Source organism: Ambystoma mexicanum, chromosome 9 (assembly GCF_040938575.1).
Source record: "Ambystoma mexicanum isolate Mex_15411 chromosome 9, UKY_AmexF1_1, whole genome shotgun sequence".
Lineage (NCBI taxonomy): Eukaryota > Metazoa > Chordata > Amphibia > Caudata > Ambystomatidae > Ambystoma > Ambystoma mexicanum.
This window is the reverse complement of record NC_090931.1, coordinates 101,854,720-101,878,437: the sequence shown is the minus strand read 5'-3', so window position 1 is coordinate 101,878,437 and position 23,718 is coordinate 101,854,720.

The window sequence follows — 23,718 nt, the reverse complement described above, 5'->3', positions numbered from 1 at the left end:
CTTCTACAAGTCTTATGCAAATCAGAAAATCAGTGAGATTATCTGATGTAATGGTGCACAGTAGTGGCATGCTGTCCTTCCCCGTTTCCTTTTGCCACCACGCAGGCAATTCTGTCTCATGTAATCCCACAGGGAGTAGGTCCCAAAATGGGCACCCGGCTTACCTCACAAGACACTATTCTTGCATAGGTGACAGGTTCAATTATGAGCTTCCTGCTTTCTTCACCATACAAGGCCGCCACATTTCTAAATGTTTGGGAGGGCTTCACAGGGCTTAGCGGTTCCTGCTCCTTGGAGTCTGCTTGAGGTTCTTTGCAGTGGATCCTGCATAGGGGATTCTCACTGAGGAATCAGTGCTTTTATTCAGATGGACTGCAAAGACCATTTTTTAAAAAGACTATTCACTCCCACAAGGGGACTTTCTGCAGCTTGCTTTGGTTATCGGTCAAAGGATCGAATACAAAGGATCGAAATGCAATAAGGTCGAGTCAAAAAGACCGAAAACAAAAAGGTCAAATTTTAATTTTATTATTTTGTGGGGTGTCCCCCTCCAAACCACCATTTTTGGTGTAAAAAACAATTTTTTACCTATACGGAAACCCCCCCAAAAAATATACATTTTAAAAAAAGGCTTTTGACCTTTTTTCCAGTCCTTTTGACTCGACCTTGTTGTATTCGATCCTTTTGTTTTAGATCCTTTGACTGGACACCGCTTGCTTCCTGTGTGCAATGCATGCACTTGAAATGACATGGGTTGTTCAATGCTTGCACCCGCTTCTTCCTTCTCTTGGTCTCCCTCGCGATCTGTGCTATTGTCAAAGTAGAGATCCCCGACTCTCAATCTTGCATCAACGGATGGGGAATAATCTTTGTCATGTTCTTCATTGTCTTCAATTTCCAAGGAAATTCGAGGTGGGAAATGTTAAGACATATTGACTTGTGGGTTGCTATCTTTTTTGCTGAGCTGATGTCATCTCTTCTTCCTCCTATGTAGCAAACAGTTGGTGGGTACTCAATGTACTCATCCTGAATGCCAAATGCCCCAGTCTTTGAAGTAGAAGAGAGCTATGGCTACAAGGTCACCAGCATGGGCCTGCAGAGACCCATATTATAGCTGGGAATCTGCACTGCGAACAGATACTGCTGTAGCAAGTGAAAAACACCCACCAGATACATTCCTCTTGTGATCTCTACTCTGCTCCTGCCACGTTTAGGTACTGAATCAGCTCTGTTGATTTATTTGACCTATTCCCATCAATACATGCACATAGACATTTGACTGTTTTCACCTTCTCCTTCACCTGCTAAATGCACATGGGTTTGTCATTACTTCAGCCTCCTCCTCAGCATTCTGAATTCAGATGGAATTCTCTCATTGCTTTGCCATTCTCTGCCTACTAAATGCACATAGGGTTCACTCGGTGTTTTGGCCTCCTCCCCACCTCCTAAACACACATGGTATTCTCTCAGTGATTTGCCATTCTCTGCCTACTAAAGGTACATAGGGTTCCCATCAGTGCTTTGTCATTCTCCTACACCTACTAAATGCCGATTGGGTTCCTCTCAGTGTTTTGGAGTTCACCTCTGTCTACTAATCACACATGGGGTTTCACTCAGTGCTTTGGCCTTCTAATCCTCCCACCAAATGTACATGGGGATCACCTCAGTGTGTTGGCCTTCTCCTTCAACTACTAAACACACATGGGGTTCCACACAGTGCTTTGGCCTGCTCCTCCACCCACTAAATGTACACAGGGATCACCTCAGCGCATAGGGCCTTCTACTCCAGCTACCAAAATGCACATGAGGTTCCATAAAGTGATGTGGCCTTCTCCTTTGCCTATTAAATGCACATGGGGTTCCATGCAGTTCTTTGGCCGTTTTCTCTACCTACTAAACACACATGGGGTTCCACACAGTGCTTTGCCTTCTCCTTTGCCCATTAAATGCACATGAGGTTCCTCTCAGTGCTTTGGCCTTCTCCTTTGCCTATTGAATGCACATGGGGAAGCACACAGTGCTTTGGCCTTCTCCATTGCCTATTAAATGCACATGAGGTTCCTCTCAGTGCTTTGGTCTACTCCTTCACCTATTAAATGCACATGGGATTCCATGCAGTGCTTTGGCCTTCTACTCCACCTACTAAATGTAGATTGGGTTCCTCTCAGTGTTTGGATTTCACCTCTGTCTACTAAACACACATGGGGTTCCACACAGTGCTTTGGCCTTCTCCTCCACCCACTAAATGTATATGGGAATAACCTCAGTGCGTAGGGCCTTCTACTTCACCTACCAAGTGCACATGGGTTCCATACAGTGATTTGACCTTCTTCTTCACCCATTAAATGCACATGAGGTTCCTCTCAGTGCTTTGGCCTTCTCCTTTGCCTAGTAAATCCACATGGGGATGCACACAGTGCGTTGGCCTTCTCCATAACCTATTAATTGCACATCAGGTTCCTCTAAGTGCTTTGGCCTTCTCCTTTGCCTATTAAATGCACATGGGGATGCACACAGTGCTGTGGCCTTCTCCACCACCTATTAATTGCACATGAGGTTCCACTCAGTGATTTGGCCTTTTCCCCTACCTACTGAACACTCATGGGTTCCACACAGTGCTTTGGCATTCTCCTTTGCCTATTAAATGCACATGAGGTTCCACGCAGTGCTTTGGCCTTCTCCTTTGCCTATTAAATGCACATGGGGTTCCACGCAGTGCTTTGGCCTTCTCCTCCGCCTACTAACTGTACATAGGGATCACCTCAGTGCTTCTCGTCCGCCTACTAAATGGAAATGGGTACTGAGTGTCACTGATTTTTCTAAATTAATAAGCTTCAATTATTCTTTTAACTGTCAATATCAATCTCAATTGTCTAAGATATATTGGCATTTTCTGAATTATATTTTTCACTTAGTTTATCGATAAGAATAAAATAATCTAACTAAAATAATCTAACAAATTAAAGTGTGTTCATTTGGTAAATTGGGAATCTCTTGCACGTTAGTGAAATGAGTAATTTGCACTCCATAAGTATATTGGTGGCACAGGTTGAAAGTGTTGCATCCTAAATGAAGTAACTTTAATTTGTATACATAATTGAGATGTGCTGGCTCAAGGAACCATAGTTTTTAACACTCATTCTTACATAAATAAACACATCAAATTGTACTCTCGGTCCCAGAATTAAAGCTTGCCATCATCAAACAAAAACTGCCTAATTGCCCAAGAGCAATTCCCATCCAAAATAGAACTATGGGCGCCAATCCTTACTGATGGCTTTAATGTGATTATGACATGTGAGATGTTTCCATGTACTTGGACGTCAGGCATAACTGACCCAATCTTTTAAAAGGGAGACAGGGAAAATTGGGTGTCCTACAGCCCCATATTCCTGGTGGACTCCCTTTGTAATATCTTTGGGCACATTGGATTATCTAGACTAGAATACTGGGCATCACATAAGCAAATTCTCTCCACAGTCCAACCTGGATTCTGAATTGGAGTGGGCACAGTAGAGCAAGCCTTGAATGTATACATGATTGCTGCCAGTTCCCTTTTTCTATGGCATGAGCCTTTATATCTGGTGTTCATGTACCAAGCATGGCCTTTGATAAGGTTTGGGATATGCTCAGGTCCCTGGACTGGCCACCAGAATTGGTAAGGCTACTGAGTAACTGGCCTCACAACACTAGAGCTTGTGTGAGGAGTGGTGACCAAGGACAATGCACTATTTCTCAGTCATCTCAGGTGTATGACAGGCCTATACATAAATGTTCTATGGGAAACCCTAGTCAATGTAAAGGATGATGTCCTGAGGGTTGGCAATTTTAGTCTCCCAGTGCTGGCTAACACTGAAAATACGGTGCTGATTGCAAGAAACACGTAGAGCTCTTCATTGCCTAATCACGGCCTATACCACCTTTATAAATAAACTTGACCTTCAGGCCTACGCATGCAAATCCACTGTAATGGTTTTCACACCTCACTGATGACGTGGTCTGATGCCATATATGTTTAGTAGCAATACTGAAGTCCAATGTGTCAAGGAATTTGACTACCATGTAATACGTTTTTCAACCAGCCTGAAAGCCAGTAGACATATTTCGAAACAAACCATGAAATTGAAACAAGCAATGGGTGTGGTCTCGCGTTTCATGACATTATATAGAAACCAGCCACTGAATAGAATTTTGAAATTCTACAAGAGTAAAGCAATCACAGCGGCCGTTTATGGTGCCTCATTATAGGGCTTCACTGAAGCTGTTGATCTACAAGTGTCAGAAAACCATTTCATTAAAAACTTTGTGCCCTCCCCGATTGGCCCACATTTTGTAAGCGACCGAGAGGTAGGCCTTAGATTCTTGACTGATGGCTGACAAACCCCAAGGCTGATCTTACCAGAGTTATTATCTTGGAAATTCTAGCAAAAAGAGGGGTAAAATGCATTGCCTGGTTAATCCATCTGAAAATGTATTTGGGGAAAATTGGGAGCTTGAGATATGTATTGACACAGCAAAGTTTAAACCCGCACTGCAGCTTCCCAAACTGAGGGCTAGAATTGTGGCCTATATTCGTAAGAGACAGGAAACCACCAAATTAGCTACTCTTTCCAGTAGGTAGCACATTGTTATTACTTCAATTGGGAAAAAACCCACCAGCAGGTGTGTACATTGCACTTTCATTTCGGATCATCTGGGGATACAGGCCGTGTACACAATTCCAATGGGGAAGAAATACCCATCAAAGGTGTCACTGAGGTTGACATAAAGATAGCGAAGCATCGGTTTGAGACAGGAAGTGTTGATCACATCCATAATGAAATAACCTTTCTCATGGGGATGATTGCCTAAAGACGTTAACACCCCTCATTGATGGGGTAATCGAGTACTATGGTCCTTAGCTAAAAAACATTGAGACCCTAGAAAGAAATGACCCAAAGCAACAGTGTAAAAGAATTCCACACCTTTGCTAAATCAGAAAGTTCAGTAAAGTATATCTTCGGAATGGCTGTGAGCGTAGTGTCACTGTCATTCTCATGTGTCAGGATGAAAAGCAAGGAGAAAAAGAGAAGCAGTCTTTGGGGATTTTTTGGGACCCCAAAACAACCTGCCAAACAGAAATAAATGAAAACACATTGCGTTTTTATCTAAGTGAAGAAAAACGCAAACCAAATTTCACTTCAGAATTAAATAAAGAAAAACACATTTCAACAATCTCAGAAATACACATGGGGGAAGGGCAGCATTGTATCCCTATCCATGTGAATGGTCATGTTGAAATGATTGAAGCTACTTTGAACATGAAAGAAGTTTCATTAATGAAAAGATACTCCAGCAAATAATTGAAGGGAGGAGATCCCAAAGTTCCTAATAAAGAATCAACACATTTTTGGTCTAGATGACCCCGAGTTGGGACAAAGAATTGTAGGAGGATGCCTGTTAAAGATTACAATTCACCCTAAGAGTATTCATCACAATGTGTGGATCGTGAGCAGGACACAAAACAAGTTCTATTTGGGAAACGACATCATGAACAGGATGTGTATGGTATTAGACTATATAAATCAAAAGGTTTGGTCCAGGTTGGGTGGAGCTGCAACGTAAATTTAAAGACTAAAGACAAGCTTACGATTGTGCCCTGTAGGGTATTTTGTGTAGATTTGGGGTCTGGTGGTATTTTAAAACCGCCAAATAATGCTAATTTGGTGATGACTACTCCTTGCATTTAGATTGGGTCTGGCCTTACTTCCTTTCAGTGAGCATTCCTTATTACATTATAAAGGATCATTTAGTGGTATACATTTTTGTTGGTGGTATTTTGGTGAGCATAATTTCTTTGTTTTATTTGTGGCCCCAACATACAACACCCCCCTACCCCCTTCTTTTGTTTAGACTGTTCGTGTGATCTCTAGAGGCCTCGGACCTACATTATTCAGAAACACCACATTTTCATGTAGAGTGCCACCTATGGCTGTTATCACTGATTTATCCACACCAGTGAACCATGTTTCCATAAAGTATTCACAATAACATGTGGTATTATCACTAATTTATTTACGTTAGTGAATTATGTTTCCATAGGCCTCTTTTTGCTGATTCATGTACGCCCAGCAGGGACTATTGTATTGTATTCCACTCAGAAACCACACACACACAAACACCTGAGTGGAATCACGCACACAACTATTTATAATTACTAAGTCTTAATTTTAGACACCTTACTCTTTCTGTTGTTTTATCTATATGGGAAAAATGACAAATGCACTACCTCAAAATCTTCCCCATATCACAAGTGCTATTCCAGATGCACTAAGAAAAGAGAAAAACAAAAACACACTACACATCTGTTTCATGTATTTTTGTGTTTTATAAACAGTTGTGTTTCAGAACACGATCTTACCCTTGTTTTTTTTTTACAGAAATACACAGAAAAATATTTACAGCAGCAGAACGAGATTCACTTTGCATCATCTGTACAAAGAGAAAAATGAAAACATGCAGCAAAAGAACAATATTTACTTTGCAACATTATAAAGTGTCAATTAAACACAGGGGATTCCTTTTTTTTTCTACTCTGCCTGCCTGATATATATTAGGTAATTCGTACAGCAGTCGCAATAATCTCCATTCACTTTGATAATTACCAGTTATCTGCAGTTCTCCCACATGCCATCTCCCTTGGCTGGTGACCTCCGATGAATGGGCCTGGGGTTTTCTTTTTAAAGTGCACAGCGAGAACATGCAGTTCAATCTGAAATCTGCAGTTCTCAAGCCGGTGCCAAGTGACCAGAAACCCCCTGTCTCTGAAGGTCAGCAGTGCAGCTGGAACGACTCCTCCCATCAGCCCAGCAAAGGTGACCTCACTGCAGCTGCGCAAAAGTGAACTGACTATAATTCTGTCAGAGCTCGTCCAGCAAAGCGCTGTTGTTTACACAGCCTGTCTTCAGATATACTTCCCTCCAATAATATTAACAGAAAGTGTATTAGGTTGCCACCCCTGTTTCACAAACAATGGGATCTTCATACTGTAATAACTGTTTCTGTTTGATTTCCTGTTGCCTTTCCATCCTTCACATTTCAGTGCAGCCAGAGAAAATCAGAGAAAAATGCACTTTTAAACGGAATCTCAGAACAGGTCTTTCCTGCCTCCTTTTTCTACATGGAGAGCACATTATAATGTTATTTAGTTAGAATTAGTGTTAATATTGGTTAATTAAGTCAGTCAATTAGATAGCTCATGTGTTCTCCTGTGAATGAGGCATTTCAAATAAGAAAGAAAAAAAAATCTATTATGCTTTTAAATCTGAAACCTGTCTTCATTTGCATATCCATATGTTACAATGGCAACATCTGGCTGGCTATATGTGTGCCACATTATAGCAATAATGTGATCCCATGCAGTGGTGCTGCACGCCAAATTACAATAAATTATACTACATACCCTCCTTTTTCGGAGAATTTGGAAATGGTCCATGCCACAATTGGAAGAAACTCAACCTGCTCCTTTTCTTAAAATGCATGTGTATTGGGATATCTTTCATTCCCTGTTGTAGCTAATATCATGAGCAACATCTTCACCTTTACAGACAAAACAATTAACCATCCTCTCAATTATGAGCACTATAACAGCTAAACCCACCATAGAACGTTCCCCCCAGGTTACCCAATTAAACTTTTCCACTTCTATTATACCCAGGTTACTGACTGTGATATTGTTTTTTCTTACATTTATTTTCACAACATGCTTTTCTTTAGGATTCAATAAGAACTACACATCCTGGTCTATTGGAAATGCATCCCTTTGAAAAAATTCAACATTTTCTACTTGGCTTTCCCAAATATCGTGTGTAATGTGAAATAATGTTAAACCTCCAATTGAAACAATTGTGTCCTTCGGAACCTGTAAGTAAAACACATTATATTTCACCTGTTTTACGACAAATTTTCCATGATTTAAATGAACCACTGTTAGATTCTTCATACAGGTGCTGACCAACCATTTACCTTTGACCATTTTAGCTTGTGCCAACTCTTCACCCCCCATATTGCTAATAACTAATTCACATCTTCCTGATATACTTGGGTCAGATTTCAAACCACAAACCACAAATAGCGTCTGTATCATCAGGAACAAACGGTTTACCCGGACACATGTAATTTTGTTCTTTAAATTTTACACAGGTTTCCAAATTTGGGATCAAGTAAACCTCAGGCTCCCATGCCTGAAATGCCACCACTTTTGGAGTCTGGTCTAAATAAACTTATCTTCTTGCCAAAATCCCACATTGTGCACCCACTTAGTTTGATAAATAAGTTCAGGAGCTATGTATGGGATGCATAATAAAAACCCTATTTCCAACCTTTCCAAATCCACATATAAGGACATTGCATTGCCCATTTCAAATGCAATTTTCACTTGCACCATATCAATCTCCCTTCTGGTCAACCTTTCTATCATTTGATGAATAATATCCTGTGAAACGAAGTACAATGGTATATGTCCTCGAATCAATTGTGAAATTGCAGTTTGAACTTCTCTCATGTAATTCGTCAATAGTCTATCAACAGGACTCATTATATTCAGTATTTCACTTAATGTTCGGTCATGCTTAATAATCAATTTATTTGCCCGTTGATTCACATCCGCTTGTTCATTCAATATGACCGCAGTTTCATTTATGAACCTTACTTCTTCATCTAATCCCCCTCTAATCCCATCTAAGGTTTTTTGTATTATTTCTAGGTCAACACTCAGTTGTTGTGCTTTAGTACTCAGCGTCCCTACTGAAATGGCAATGGCTGTTGACATTGTGGAACCTATTATGGATCCAATTATAGACATCACCAATGAGACTGCAAGCATTACTGCTCCTCTTTTTCCTCTCCTTTTCTTTATGTCTGCTGAATTCACAAATGTTTTCTCCAATTGCATCAACATATCTCTTATTGACTGCTTAGCGTCCTCTTTTCTTAGTTCCAGCCACTCCTTAGTTTGCTCAGCTTTAATTTCAGTATTGTTAAAATGTTTTTCCATCAGAGTATCAGGATTCAAGGGTATATAAATTTTCTGGAAAATCATCCTTCTATCACTCATGATAAATCCTGGTGCTTCTTCTACCGATGTCTGCAGCCTGTATACTTCCATTCCCCATAGGGAAGGGATTGAGTCAGTTGAATGGCTTCCTCTTAATTCTCCATCCTCCAGTGGCAACCCAGAACTCGTTTTGGAACTACTCAATTTGATATTATACAACAGTTACTTCAGAATTCAAAACACATTTTTCTTACAGAAAACAGGTACGTCCATGGGGTCTTCTATGGCCCATGTATATGCGAACACATTTATGTATCGCTTTGAAAAGAAATTTGTATTAGATCACCCCCGGTGGTCTGCATGCATACTGATGTGGAAGCGTTTTATTGACAACGTCTTCGGCATATGGTGTGGCCCAGAGGAAGATTTGTTATTATTCTTGGAATACCTTAACTCAGTACATGACAATATCAAATTCGCCATGGAGGTAGGCAGGCCATTACTACATTTCCTGGATGTAAATATAGAGATCAAGAACAACACTCTATCCACATTGGTCTACCACAAACCAACAGATGCCAATATTCTCCTCCACTTCACAAGTTTTCACCCAAAAGCAATGCTCAAGAGCCTTCCATTCAGCCAGATGTTGAGACTTAAAAGGATCATATCAGACCCAGCAGGACTAGACACAGAGTGTTCCAAACTGATTGACAAATTTGAATCAAGAGGGTACACTGCCTCGATATTGAGTGAGGCTAAGGAAAGCTCTGACCTGAGATCTAAGGAACAATTATTATCTGTGAAAAGTAAAGAGAAGGAATCACCACTCTTATATATATCCAAATTCTCCCGTCAGAGCTTCCAAACTAGCAAGACAATTAGGAAACACTGGGGAATACTCCAAATTGACCCAACTCTCCACAAACTTTTTCCTAAAGCGCCGATGATGGCATTCAAGAGAGGCCGTAACTTACGTGATAAATAGGTAAAGGCGGAGAGACCGCCCAAAGAAAAACAACAATTTCTAAAAACAAAAAGAAAAGGCACCTTCCCGTGTCTGTCTTGTTCGCATTGCAACAGCGTGATCAAAGGTGACTCCATCAACCATCCCCAGACCAGGAAGAAAAGTAAATTGAAAGATTATGCAACATGCCTCACACCATGATTAATCTACTCCATTAAATGCCTGTGTGGACTTCTGTACATCGGCCAGACAACCAGACCCGCCAAGGAGAGGTGGACCGAGCACAAATCAACAATCCGATGCAAAAATACTAAGTCACCACTGGTAAGACATTTCTTAGAAAACAGTCACTCTATAGCTCAACTAAAATTCCAGATTTTGGAAGTGGTGAAACGGCCCCATAGAGGAGGTGATTATCAATCACTCTTATCAAGACGATAAAAGTATTGGATCCACTACTTGGATACATTAGATCCTAAAGGTCTTATTGAAGAATTCTCACTAAGATGCTTCATCTGAACCAGATGACTGCTTGACTCTATTCCACTTGGAGGTCACATGTTGATCTCAGAGATTGTAACTCTTATGAACGTGTTTGCTCTTTACCCATTTCGAATTACTTACATACTTTTCTTCTGTTTTACATTATGAACCCTAGTTCTCAACATTAGAGGACTTCCCAGCAAATTAGACGATGACCCAGCGGTGTAACTCTAGTAACAACATCACATATTGTCACCATGACGACACGGTACAAGTATTGTATATCACTACATTTAACCTTACTGTATAAGTATTTAGTGTCATTCTACGACATTAATAAGCAATGCAACGACGATTCCACTGTCATGTGACACTCCATCAGTAACATAACTTTAAGATACGTAATTACTGTTCATTGTGAAAGAGCACCCGCTTCACACCAATCAAGAGCATTAGATTGCTGTGTAGAATTTGTATGGTTTTTTAGCTTAGAGTGCCCCTTTTCAACATGGAACCCACTCTAGTCACTTACTGCATCCAGTCTGCCTCTAGTTTCTATTACTCTTTCAGCCTTTGACCTTTCTAGGCCTACATGATAGCCAACACCACATGATGCACTGATCTTGATCACTGTAGCAACTGTCACGCTCTCCAGAGTGCAACCTGTACCAGACACAGCGTACGCTACTTGGCAACAGGTATTCATTCCGTTTTTACATACTATTTAGAGGTGCTTACTTTGTGATCCCGCCAGCATCCATATTCGTTCGTCTCCTTACAGATACCGTTCAAGGGCCACTGCATGGTAACGACTTTTCGTAGGACAGTGAACTTTAATACATCCATTAAATAACGGCTTCTATGACCGCTCATGAAGCAACCGGCACGTCCTGTGCCATTTCTGCTGCTGAGCTTCCATCAGACCGCATCAGGTATTTGAAGTACATTTAGATGTACCTTTTTCCTGACGAGTTTCTTTCTTCCATACATAGCTCATACCTGCACTCCCCTCTTTTTAGAGCATGCAGAATACTATGGACTCGCAAGAAAACACAAAATCTGCATATCACGTTGCTCATGAAATTCTCAGCTACGCTTCCTCTGCATTCAAGTGCCCATGGGGACTGTTGCAATAGTGAGTTTCTTTTTACCCTTGATTTCCATAACCCCAGTTGTGGCAGTATGATGGATTAGTATACACCAACCAGTGACTTAATAGCCGTCAGTTGAAATGCATCTTTTTCTTAATTTTTTTTTCACCTTTTCACCTTTACAGAAGTAGTTAGGTTAACCTAACACAGTTGAATACATTGGTATTTCATTCGCTTCGATGCAAGGATTTGTTCTGCTCCACGACAAGAGATAGACACTACTATCCATCTCTTGAGACATGTGAGTTGTTAAACCTATTTTTTACCATACAACTATCGGCCTGATGAGTTACTGCCTCCCTAGAATTATTTTAAACATATATATATATATATATATATATATATATATATATATATATATATATATATATATATATATACATATTTCACTTCCTCACACTTCTAATCCTTTAACCTTTATTAGCAGGTTGTTTCCTGTCAAGTGATCACTCATATAGATACCGCACTAATTTAATGCCACTATTACCACCCAGCTAACTAATGTTCTCTCTAATTGGTGCTCAACGGGCCTGCTTATAATTGAACAGTACCTTGTAATCACATGATGCTTGTCTTTACCATGAACGTCTTACTAAATGAACAGTATGTCATATGATAACCATCTCAATATTCTGTATTGTTGCTAGACAATCACTACTGCTGATCAATGTCTCCTAACATGTGTTTCATAATGTTAGCTATACATAATTATGGAAAATATACCCACAATAGTTACTTTTTCTCTTTCCCCTCCCCTTTTTCTCTGCTAACTACCTCAACTGTGTCACAGTGCTACTAGGCTCAAGAAGAAGAGGGAATTACCTCGAAACGCGTCAGCCAAGCACAGTTTAATTTGTGGATATTTTTCCTTGTTTTCCTTTGCATTTTATGCCAATTGACCTACAGTCAACTGCAATCATTGAATTATAGTTATTTCTGTTCTTTTGAATTAAATGTTTCTACCTTTTCATATTTGAAAGTATCATTTACCAGAATTGAATATTCTGTATCTGTGAAATTGAATGCAATTCACTGAATGTCTTTATTGACAACATTATATAGTGTGCAGGGGACGGGAGGGCTCCCAATTTGGATCCTCTCATTCCTTCTACCTTCAGCTTTTTCTACCGCAATACCAAATGCTGGTCCAGGCTCAATGACAACCTGTGCTTCTAAAATTTTGAAGTTCCCTCCGAATGTCATCATAATTATCCATATTGTTGGCGTCATCATCAATGCTGCTTGCTTTGTAGCCTTGGTCTTCGCCCCCCTTCCGGGGCTTCTCCGGAATCCGTCCGCGTGGACTCCAGGACTCCATCTTCTCCTGTGTCCTCCGGTCCCATGACCTCCAAGCCAAAATGTGTAAATCAATAGTCAAAATCAAATAGAAAAAAACAGATTAAGTACATAGCACAATACTAACTTCACCCTTTTGCCAAAAATAAAATTATATATATGTCCATGCACATCATAAATCATTTCGCCCTCTCCCTCTCGCCTTCTGAAATTAAGCGCATGTTAGAGAGAAAACAAACATACATTAAATAGCATTCAACATTTAACACATTTTAATTTTGTAAAATAACTCCATTAATTTCAGTCTCCATTTTTTAAATATATATATATATATATATATATATATATATATATTTGTCACAGTGTTTGGGTTCCATTACAATAATCAATCACCTTTATTGTATTTCTCTGCCGTTGCCCTATGACTAAACTCATTTATTTTCTTTCATGTATTCAAGTGGCTTTATCTGTTTCTACACGCTCAAGTCTCCTTACCTCATGTTTGGGGTGCTATGGTTTAATTTGATTTACATGAACAAACTGTTCTGTTACTGTTTCACCTTCAGTTTTCAAAATTTTGTATACCACGGGAGAGATCTTATATATAATTCGAAATGGCCACTGCCAGGCTGCCAGAAATTTGGAATTTTTCTGTTTACCTTTTCCAAAATTAAATTTATACACCTGATCGCCCACACAATACTCTTTCACTGATGTCTTTTTATCATAATATGACTTTGCACTGTCAGCAGCTCTTTCTAGATTTCGCTGTACAAAAGCAAATGCATGTTGTAAATGCTTCCTCAGCTCATCCATGTATTCATGAACTGTAGATGCACTTACAAGTGTCTGCTTCTGTGTTCTGTATAGTAGGTGTTGCGGTAACACCATTTTCCTACCTGTCAAAACCTCATGGGGCTAGTACCTGTTGCTTTGGCAGGAGTTGATCAGATTGCCATTAGAACCAACGGTAAACGTAAATCCCAGCTGAAACCTGCTTCTGCCACAAACTTCTTTAATATGTCCACAACAGACCTATTACAGCGTTCAACTCCACCAGAAGAAGCAGCTCGATATGCAATATGTAATTTCCTTTTCACTCCCAGTATTTGCCATACCTTACTCATTAGAGCGCTTGTGAAATGACTTCCTCTGTCTGATTCTATTCTTTGTGGTAACCCAAACCTTGAAAATACATGATTCACCAGTAATGTAGCTGCTGTTTGCGCACTACAATCTGGTGCAGGAATACACTCAATCCATTTTGACATCAACCAGACCACACTCAGAATATATTTGTTCCCCCTGCTCGACCTCGGCCCTGCATAGTCTATTTGCAAATCTGACCACGCAATTAACCTCCAACCCCACATAAACGGACTGACTCACTATAAAGGACACACTCTTGATGCCATCTTTAGCTCCAACACACTGATTCATTTAAAGCCCCCTACCCCGATCCTCTAGTCCGATCACTTCATTCTCTCGTTCACCATTCACTCACCCGACCCCCTTCCCGTACTCGAATCTGATCCTCTAAATCTACACAAATGCTGGAAAAAACTAATAATCGTCCCGGACCTAGCCGACGCACTCCGCCAGTCTCCACCACCTACCTGCCAACTCAACAAACAACTAACCCCTGACACCTTTGACTCATGGCTCAACGCATCTCTGATGCGGCTCACACCCCCTTGCACACCATCAACCCGCTGTGGCCTCTTCCCCAGATGGTTCACTCCTGAGTTGAAGATCACTAAACAACTATATAAAAACCTAGAACGCAAATGGCAGAAAGACAAAACCCAGGAGAATAGGGCCACCTTAGCCCGACACCTTTATCAATACAAGGCCGAAATCTGTAAAGCAAAAAAAGCCCACTACAACTCCTGAATCCTAAACTGCAAAAATCCAAGCAAAGAACTCCACAAAATCATCTCAGAATTCACCAATCCGGCTTGCAACATGACCCTCCTGACTCCCTCACAATCACTGTGCGACTCACTCTCCCTCCACTTTTTCACCACGGCTCTCGAAAGAACAAATACTCTAACCACCAAAATAGCTCTCTTACATCCTCCAAGCAATTCTCCCACCATACCGACCGCCCCACCAGCTGCGACCACTACGCAACCAACGTTTGAATCCTTTAGTCCAAATATCACCAGAGCAATTTCTCAAACTTCTATCTGCGCGTAACCCATCTGGCTCGCGCTGGACCCTTGCCCAGCCACAACCCTCAAAGAAATGTTCACTTCCACCTGCGCAGGTGAACACGCAAGATCCATCATAAATGCCTCCATTTCCTCTGGTATCTTTCCCAAAGCATGCAAAACAGTTCATGTCAAACCTCTAATTAAAAAACCTTTGCTCGACCCTCTCGAGCCCAAAAACTACCGCTGCATCACAAACACCAGATTCCTTGCCAAACTCATTGACCGAACCACCTACTCCCAACTAAATGCCTTTGTCGAAGCCAACAATCTACTAGACCCCGCACAATCAGGTTTCAGAGCCCGTCACGGAACTGAAACCACCCTAACCTCAATTTGGGATGACCTTAAAATGACGGCAGACTCTGCGGGATGCGCGGCACTAATCCTTCTTGACCTATCCGCCGCCTTTGACACAATCAATCACTCAGTCCTCCTAGACCACCTCCACTCCCTAAGAATTTGTGGAACCACTCTTAAATGGATAGCTTAATTCCTCAAAGATCGGCACCAAATAATGATACTCTCCTCCTATACCTCCCAAGCCCAACCAGTCGACACGGGAGTCCCACAAGGAGCATGACTATCTGCCCTCCTGTTCAATCTCTACTTGATCACCCTCCCACCAATAATTCGCTCACACAACATCCTGTGCTACAACTACGCCGACAACACTCAACTAATTTTAAAACTCCTGAACTCAAAACCCAACTGCCGACATGACCTGACCTGCCCTCTTGCCTCCTTGACATAGGACTCTGGATGACCCAAAGCCACCTACTGTTAAACCCCTCCAAAACGGAAATCATGGTATGTGGCAACCCAGAACTTCTTCCACAACCACTACCCTGGCCATCCGGTATGGGCAACTCACCGACCCCCTCCAACTCAGTTAAAAATCTTGGATGCACCCTTGACTTTGACCTAACACTCTCGCGCCAAGTCAACAACGTCTCAAAGTCTTGCCACTACCACCTTAAAACCCTTAGGCGCATCTTTCCATATCTCTCCTTTCCCAACAGACTCTCCGCGGTCCAATCAATCATTATATGAAGACTGGACTACGCAAACCCCCTATACCTCGAGGTCCACGCGTACCAACTGAATAAACTCCAAAGGGCACAAAACGCGGCAGCCAAATTGCTTTTTGCACTTGGCCCAAGAGACCACGTCTCCCCAGCCCTTAAGACGCTGCACTGGCTTCCAGTAGCCCGAAGGGTGACTTTCAAAACCTTGTGCATCTCCCATCGAGCACTGCATAAAACCGGACCTCAATATCTTCAAGACAAGCTAAAACCCTAACACCCCCCACGCAAACTAAGATCAAGCTCAGCCAGCCTCCTAGTCATACCGAAGACCAACTCAATCAGGTTAGGCGGATCATCATTCTCAGCCTTGGCCCCCATGCTATGGAACTCACTCCCACCTCACATCCGCCTAACTGAGGATTTAATGTCTTTTCGCAAACTGCTGAAAACCTGGCTTTTCCCCTAAAACCAACCCGTACCAAACTAACCCAAACAGACCAACAGCAACTCAATGACACCAATCCATCAAACCACCTGATCCGAGAAACTGACAGCTAACAACCCCTAATATAAACTAGAAGGACAAACAGAATTAAACGAATAAAGTAGATCAAAGCAGTGAATTGGTTAATAAGAGTAAATCATACGGAAACAGAAAAGAGATTTAAACTCCTGAAATGGACAGAATGCATGCAGAGTGAACAAAATGAATGGCGTGGATGAACAGATAACTATATAGTTCGAATAAATGTGGAAATCGAATGAATATGTAGATTGGATGAGTGTATGGAATGGATGAACATGTTGAGTGGATGAGTGTGTAGAGCGGCTGGGTGTGTAGAACGGACGAGCGTGTAGCCCGGATGAGTGCGTAAATACAGAGAAGCTAGTAAAACGTAGGAGTGCGTAAACAGATGAATGTCCAGAACGGATGAGCGTAAATGAGATAAGTGTGTAGAACAGATGAATATATGGAGAAGATGAGTATGTAGAGCACATCAGTATGGATAACGGATGAATATGGAAGTACGGAGAGTGTGTAGATCGCTGAAGCAGATGAATGTACAGACCTAGCGAATGTACAGAGCGGATGAGTGCATAGAGCGGATGAGTGCATAGAGGGGATGAGTGCATAGAGTGGATGAGTGCATAGAGCGGATGAGTGGATAGAGCAGATGAGTGGATAAGTGTGCAGAGAGAATGAGCAGGGAGCAGGTGAGTGCGTTAGAGGGGGTGAGTGCATAAAACAGGTGAATGCTTAGTACATGTGATGGCATAAAGCAAATGAATGCCTGAGTGCGTAGAGGGGGTGAGTGCTTAGAGGGGGTGAGTGCATAGAGGGGGTAAGTGCGTAGAGGGGGTGAGTGCGTAAAACAGGTGAATGCTTAGTACATGTGATGGCATAAAGCAAATGAATGCCTGAGCGAACGAGTGCCCAGTGTGAACGGACGTGTTGCGTAGAGCAGACGAGTACGTAGAACGAACAATCACAGATTGCATCCAACACTGATGAGTGCATAGAATGGATGAATACGTAGAGCTGCCGAATGCGTAGAGCATGGGGCAGACAGGAGCGCATGCGTGGGGCAGACAGGTGTGCATCATATCTCACCACCACGCTTACTCTCTCCTTACATCACCACTCAACTCGAACACAGAGATACTATGACACCATTCGGTATAACTGTTCTCATACCAACATCCGCCGCTCACTCCACATCATTCTAAGTAATCACTGCTAAATACACCCCCCCCAGCCAGGTGTTCTCCTCAGGCCTAACGCAGCCACTTCCGGACTGGATAAATCCTGCCAGAACGAACACATACTCCTGATCTCTCAACCATCACACCTACCGCTAGAAAGCAGCTGTTTCACAGATACCGCACGAGCTACACACATACCCGGTGCGCACACGCACCTCTCTGACTCTCTCTAATCTCTCTACTGACCTGAACTTCGGTTCCCAAGGGTGTTCAACCTACCAGCGCTTTCAGACCATACCAATGGTATATAAGGCGCTATATAAATTCAAAATAACAATAACAATAACAAGAGTTAAGCCTATTTTCATTAACAGGGCTCTATGCATTGGTGAAACTGGTTTAAATTGGGCACATACTAGACATCTTCTAGTGTATAATTCCATATCTTGAGACATATGTGGCCAGTAAGCATAATATTTCAGTATCTCCAATGTTTTTTGTGAACCTCTGTGGCCTGCAGTTATTGCATCATGTGCATGGTGTAGCATTAGCCCTCTGAATGAAAGGGGTACCACCCACTGTATCTGTCCTGTTATGGAATCTCTAATCATGAGCCCATCCTGTAGTCTAATTTGTTTCTTATTCTTTAAAAGTACTCTTAACTCTTCTTTTCCCACACAATCATTTTCTGTTAAAGGGTTTTGTTCCGGGTCTATCAAATGATTATAATATATTCCCAAAATTGCATCATCCTTTTGTGCCTTAATCAGATCTTGATAGGTGTGTTGGATGTGCTATGAATAGGCCTGATAATTCCCCGAGACTCCAAATTTTTAATAATCTCTGCCAATGGGCCTCATTCCGAGTACGGCGCTAACCAATGGCGCTATTAACGCCTTGGTTGACGCCGTACCCGGAACGGCAGCGCCTTGGTGGATGGCGGAATCACCGCCCCATTCCAAGGTTGGCGGGGCGGTAATTCCCCATTCACCAAGGCTCTTCCCCATTCCCAAATGAGCCCCCATAGGGCTCAATGGGAATGGGGAAGATGCAAATAACGGTGACCGTTCATTACGGTCACCGTTATTGGCTTGCAGGCCCCTTTGCGCCCTCGACTTTAACACCTGCTCAAAGCAGGCGTTAAGGGCGAGGGCGCAGAGGGAACTCGGAGTATGGCGGTAAGGGAATACCGCCACCGGTCTCGTTACCGGTGGCCGCTATCCCTTACCGCCATACTCGGAATGAGGCCCAATGACTCTAAACATGCCAGTGGTAATCTATACTGGCGCACAAATACTGGGCTTCTACTACACCCTTCCAGTAGCGTGCCCACATGTAAATCAGTTAAACCGCAATCATAAACATCTTTTGCAAATACATCTTTAAACTCCATAAATATCTTCCTCAGTTCATTTCTATCCTCATCGCTGTCACATGCATCCGCTGATAAAATCTGCTCCTCTACCAATTTGGAAAATTCTGGAAAATCTTCCAGTAGATGAATCTCTGTGATTTCCTCTGACTGTGTGGCTATGTCTCTCTGTAAAACTGGCACTTTTAAATATGTTGGCATATTAGCTTCCACTTCAATGGGCTGATTTTCTGTTTCATTTTCATTTAAGTTAAATGTTATGCAATCCTCTTGATGACAGCATACTGTCTCATTTGAATCATAAGGGTACACAGAATGAATTCTAAATATTCCTTTGGGCTGAGAGTCCAGGTATTCTGGCATCTCACCCCTGGCATCTACATACTTTTCAGGGATATTTCCAATCACCATGTTATTTAGATCTGCAGTATAATATGATTTTTATATGGCCATTCCTAATGAGGAGTTTTCCTCTAAATGAATATCTTGACAACCTTTATTATTCACCCTAATTTTTACAGACCTTTCACCAATATCTATCAATGGAATGTATTCATAATCCAGGCCTTGCTGTTTTATGGATTCATTTAAGCACACAAATGCATCAGAATCGTTCGTCTGCTGTCCATTTTTGCATTTCAGTGTTATTGCAACCTTGTTTGGTGAATGCAGGGATAATAGTATCCTTCCTCAGCTGTAATTCAATTGCATATGGGACCAGCTGTGTGCAATGATAAACTCTTCTTTTATCTTCAAATTCAGGTGCCGACCCACATAGGCGTGACCATATTTTTTGATTAAGGAAATCTAACACCATGCACATTCTGTGCATTATATCATTGCCCATGTGAAAGTCATTTTGTGTCCCACTCACTATCCAAATATTATGGTGAATTGTCTTTTGTCCAATACTAATGTTCAGCATGCATCTTCCTGCAATTCAGTTTTCAAAGTCTGGACTGTCCAAACCAGAGACATATTGGTTTTTAATTCTAAATTTCGGGATCTCCTCCCTCTCCCTTATTTTTTGCAACAGTCTCTCATTAATGAAACTCCTTTCCTGTTCAAGTGCTAAAGTGGCTTTTGTTCTTTTAGAATAATCGTTTATACCAATTTGAACCCATGGTTGCTCATCTTCCATGTGTATTTCAGCAAGAGTGGTGATGTGTTTTTTCTGGTTCTGCTTTAGGAGCAGTATTCTGTTTACATGTCTTCTCTTTTAAATAAAAACTTAACGTGTGCTCATCTATGGCAGTTTGCCATTTTTTCCTTGAGTCCAAGTATATTTGTACAGGTAGTTTTTCATTTTCACTCTGCATTTTGTCTTAACACATTAATATAACAGTGACGCTAGGGATGCAGCTATTCTGGAGATATACCTCCACTGCATCATTTGTTTTGCCAACGGTTTGACATTCATTTATATTGCTGTTTTGCGATTTTAGTTTCTTAGGTCTCAATGGTTTTTTGGTTAAGGACCACAGTACTCCATTCACCCCATCGATGAGAGGAGACAATCTTTTCAGGCAATCTGTTGCCATCAGAAATGGAATTTCACAAATGGATGTGACCAATACCTCCTGTTTCATTCTGTGTTTACCTATCTTTATGTCAACCTCAGTGACGCCTATAATAGGCACCTCCTCCCCATTAAAATTATGCACTGGACCTTGATTTTCCTTCACTGTGATCTGATTCTGTGGGGATCTCCCTCCATTGATACTCCTTACCAATTCTTTAGACATAATCATGGCCTGTGCGCCAGTGTCAATCATTGCAAATGTATTGCATTTTTCATCTACAGTGATGGGAGCATAATACCTGTCTTCAACTTCCTCTAACACACATAAGAAGTGCAAATTCTTACTGATTTCAGGGCTCACCTTTCTCAGGCCTTTTTCACTTTTGGCTAAGCACATTGGTAAATGGAATGACATTTTTCCCTCTGTTTTGCCCATTTCTGGGTTGGAGACTTAATTCATGTCTCCATGTTCAGAGGTTTTTTGGAGTGTGGCCACTGTTCGCCCATCCATCCAGGTATCATCAGAGGCCACATTACAATCCTCCAACTGAACATGTGTAACAACATCATTTGGCAACTTGTCATTGTCTAACTCTGTGCATTTGTGATTATTTAGTGTTGTACCAGCCCTTTTAACTTCTTCAAAAATATTTGGCTCAAAGAATTCTTCAGGTGATTTACCTGTACCCTCCTTTTGAGTATTCTTTTTTCTGCCTGTGTTTGGTTATTGCTCTGATTGCCCAGGGAAGGAGTTATAGCATTCCCACGTACTCCCTGTTCACTGGTATGCCCCATGCATGAGTCGTTTTTCTTAAATCTGTCTCTTTGTTCTTTTGGAATTTCAAGTTTTCCTGTTTCATTTGTACAGATCTCCAATGTTTGATTTAGCTCTAGGTTAAACCGTACCTCTCTTTTAGATGCATTTGCAATTTCTGTCACATGTTCATTTGCTGGTACTTTCACTTTTAAATCATTAGGCATCTCAGAGTCATTATGCATAATTACATCAGAGCAATCTGTTTTTTTTGGCACTGCAGTTATTATAAGTACATGGTCACTTTTCAGAAACCACCTGATCATTGCTATGGCTTTCTGCCCCCTCCTTTGATGACTGCTTTTGTGCTGTACAGAGCTTTCCTATTTGCTCAGCTAACATTTTCACATTTTCCCCTGATTGGATCTATTCTGGTACCTCTTAGGTGAATGATTTCTATACGGGTTGTTCCTGAACTCTTGATTCATATGTGGAGGGGAGCGGGGTGCACCCATCCTTTGGTTGTAATCCCCTGGTGGGGAATCATTGTACTGACGTGGAGTGTAATTCATACTCTGCCTCATGTCCTGTCTCTCATGTTGTGGGTATTGACCCATATGTTGATTCCTATTATCAGCAAATCGATCCACATATCGGGGTCTATCTTTATTACCATATATCATGGTATTGGGATCAAATCTGCTCTGTGTCCTCAATGTCTGGTAAGGACCATCATTTCTTTGATCCTGATTTTGTCTCTGGTTATTGTTCATACCTGACATATCTGGTCGATAGCCCGCCCGGGGCCTATCTCCTAAGTACCTAGCGCTGATGTAGCTTTCCCTTTCACCTTTGAGCAGACTCAAGGGACATTTTGGCTGACCTGATTTCCATCACTGTTGTTGAGGGTTCTTTAGATTTTGGTCTAGTATCTTTCATTTTATCAATTTCTCTACCCTGACAATATAGTACTTCATATAGTTTTGTGCTTTGGTGTACAATCTATTCAAGGGACTTGTCACAATCAAATTCACGGACCAGTTGTGATATAATGTCTTTCTGTAGCCCATAGAAGTAGGCTGTTTTAAACTCATTAGAATTGGGGTCAAAAGATACATCAAAGCGAGAAAATTCTCTTTTTAAGTATTGTAAAAACTGGCGAGGAGATGTATTAGGCCCAGCAGTGATTGTGTAAGCAACTTTCTTTGCCTCCTGCAATGACTGGAAAGGAGAAAAATGACGCCTAATCTCTTTTTTAAACTCTGCCCATGTCATATTCTGCTGCTCATTCAATTCCCTTATGATACTGGCCGTCGGGGCATCTAAAGTTAAATGAAAATACTGTCTGTATTGTTCCATAGGTATCTGGAGGGCTTTAAAAATGTCATGAACCGCTTCTAAGTGATCCTCAATGCAGCATTCCCCTCCTTTTTTAAATGGTTGGATTAGGGCTTTGATGGATTTCATTATCTTTATGGGGCTACTTGTTGCAATTCATGGAATTGCACTACTTGGTGACTCAACCCTGGTTCCAGGTGTATAGGATTGGTGGCGGCCCCCAATGGGAGTATCAAATCCCCCAAGGGCACTGCAACCCTCATCGGCCCAGTCACTGGGGCACTAGCTCTTTGGGTAGAAATAGAATTCACCTCAACTCCATTGAATGTGGTGCCCTGCCATCTATCATGGGACCTGGGAATGCACATTTGTTGTTCCAAATCCTTACACTTCTTAAGGAGCCTGTCTGCCTCGTTTTGCAAGTAATTGTTTTCATCACTCATTTTATGAATTACCTCCTGCATGTCACACATTTGCATTTGGCATTCATTGAATTCTTTGTTTCTCTTGTCTCTTTCTTGACACATTTTAACCATTTCCTGTTCTGCATTTTGGAGATCACTTTCTTTTTCAAAATGTTCTTTTTATAAGACCTGCATTTCTGAAACCATCTCATCTTTATCTTGTCTAATGTGGTCCAGTAATGCTTTTAAGTGTACCAATTCTTGTTCACTGTCCTCAAATTGTTTCTTGCTTTTGGACAATTGAATATCAAAATCTCTGCATTTTAAATGCATGTCTTTTTGACATCCTTCTAATTCTGTTCTTAACATTTCCTCCTTTTTACTTGCCCCATCTAGGTCGGCTTTTAGCCTGTTAATCGGCTTGGTATAATTTTCTTGCATTCGCAGGGACC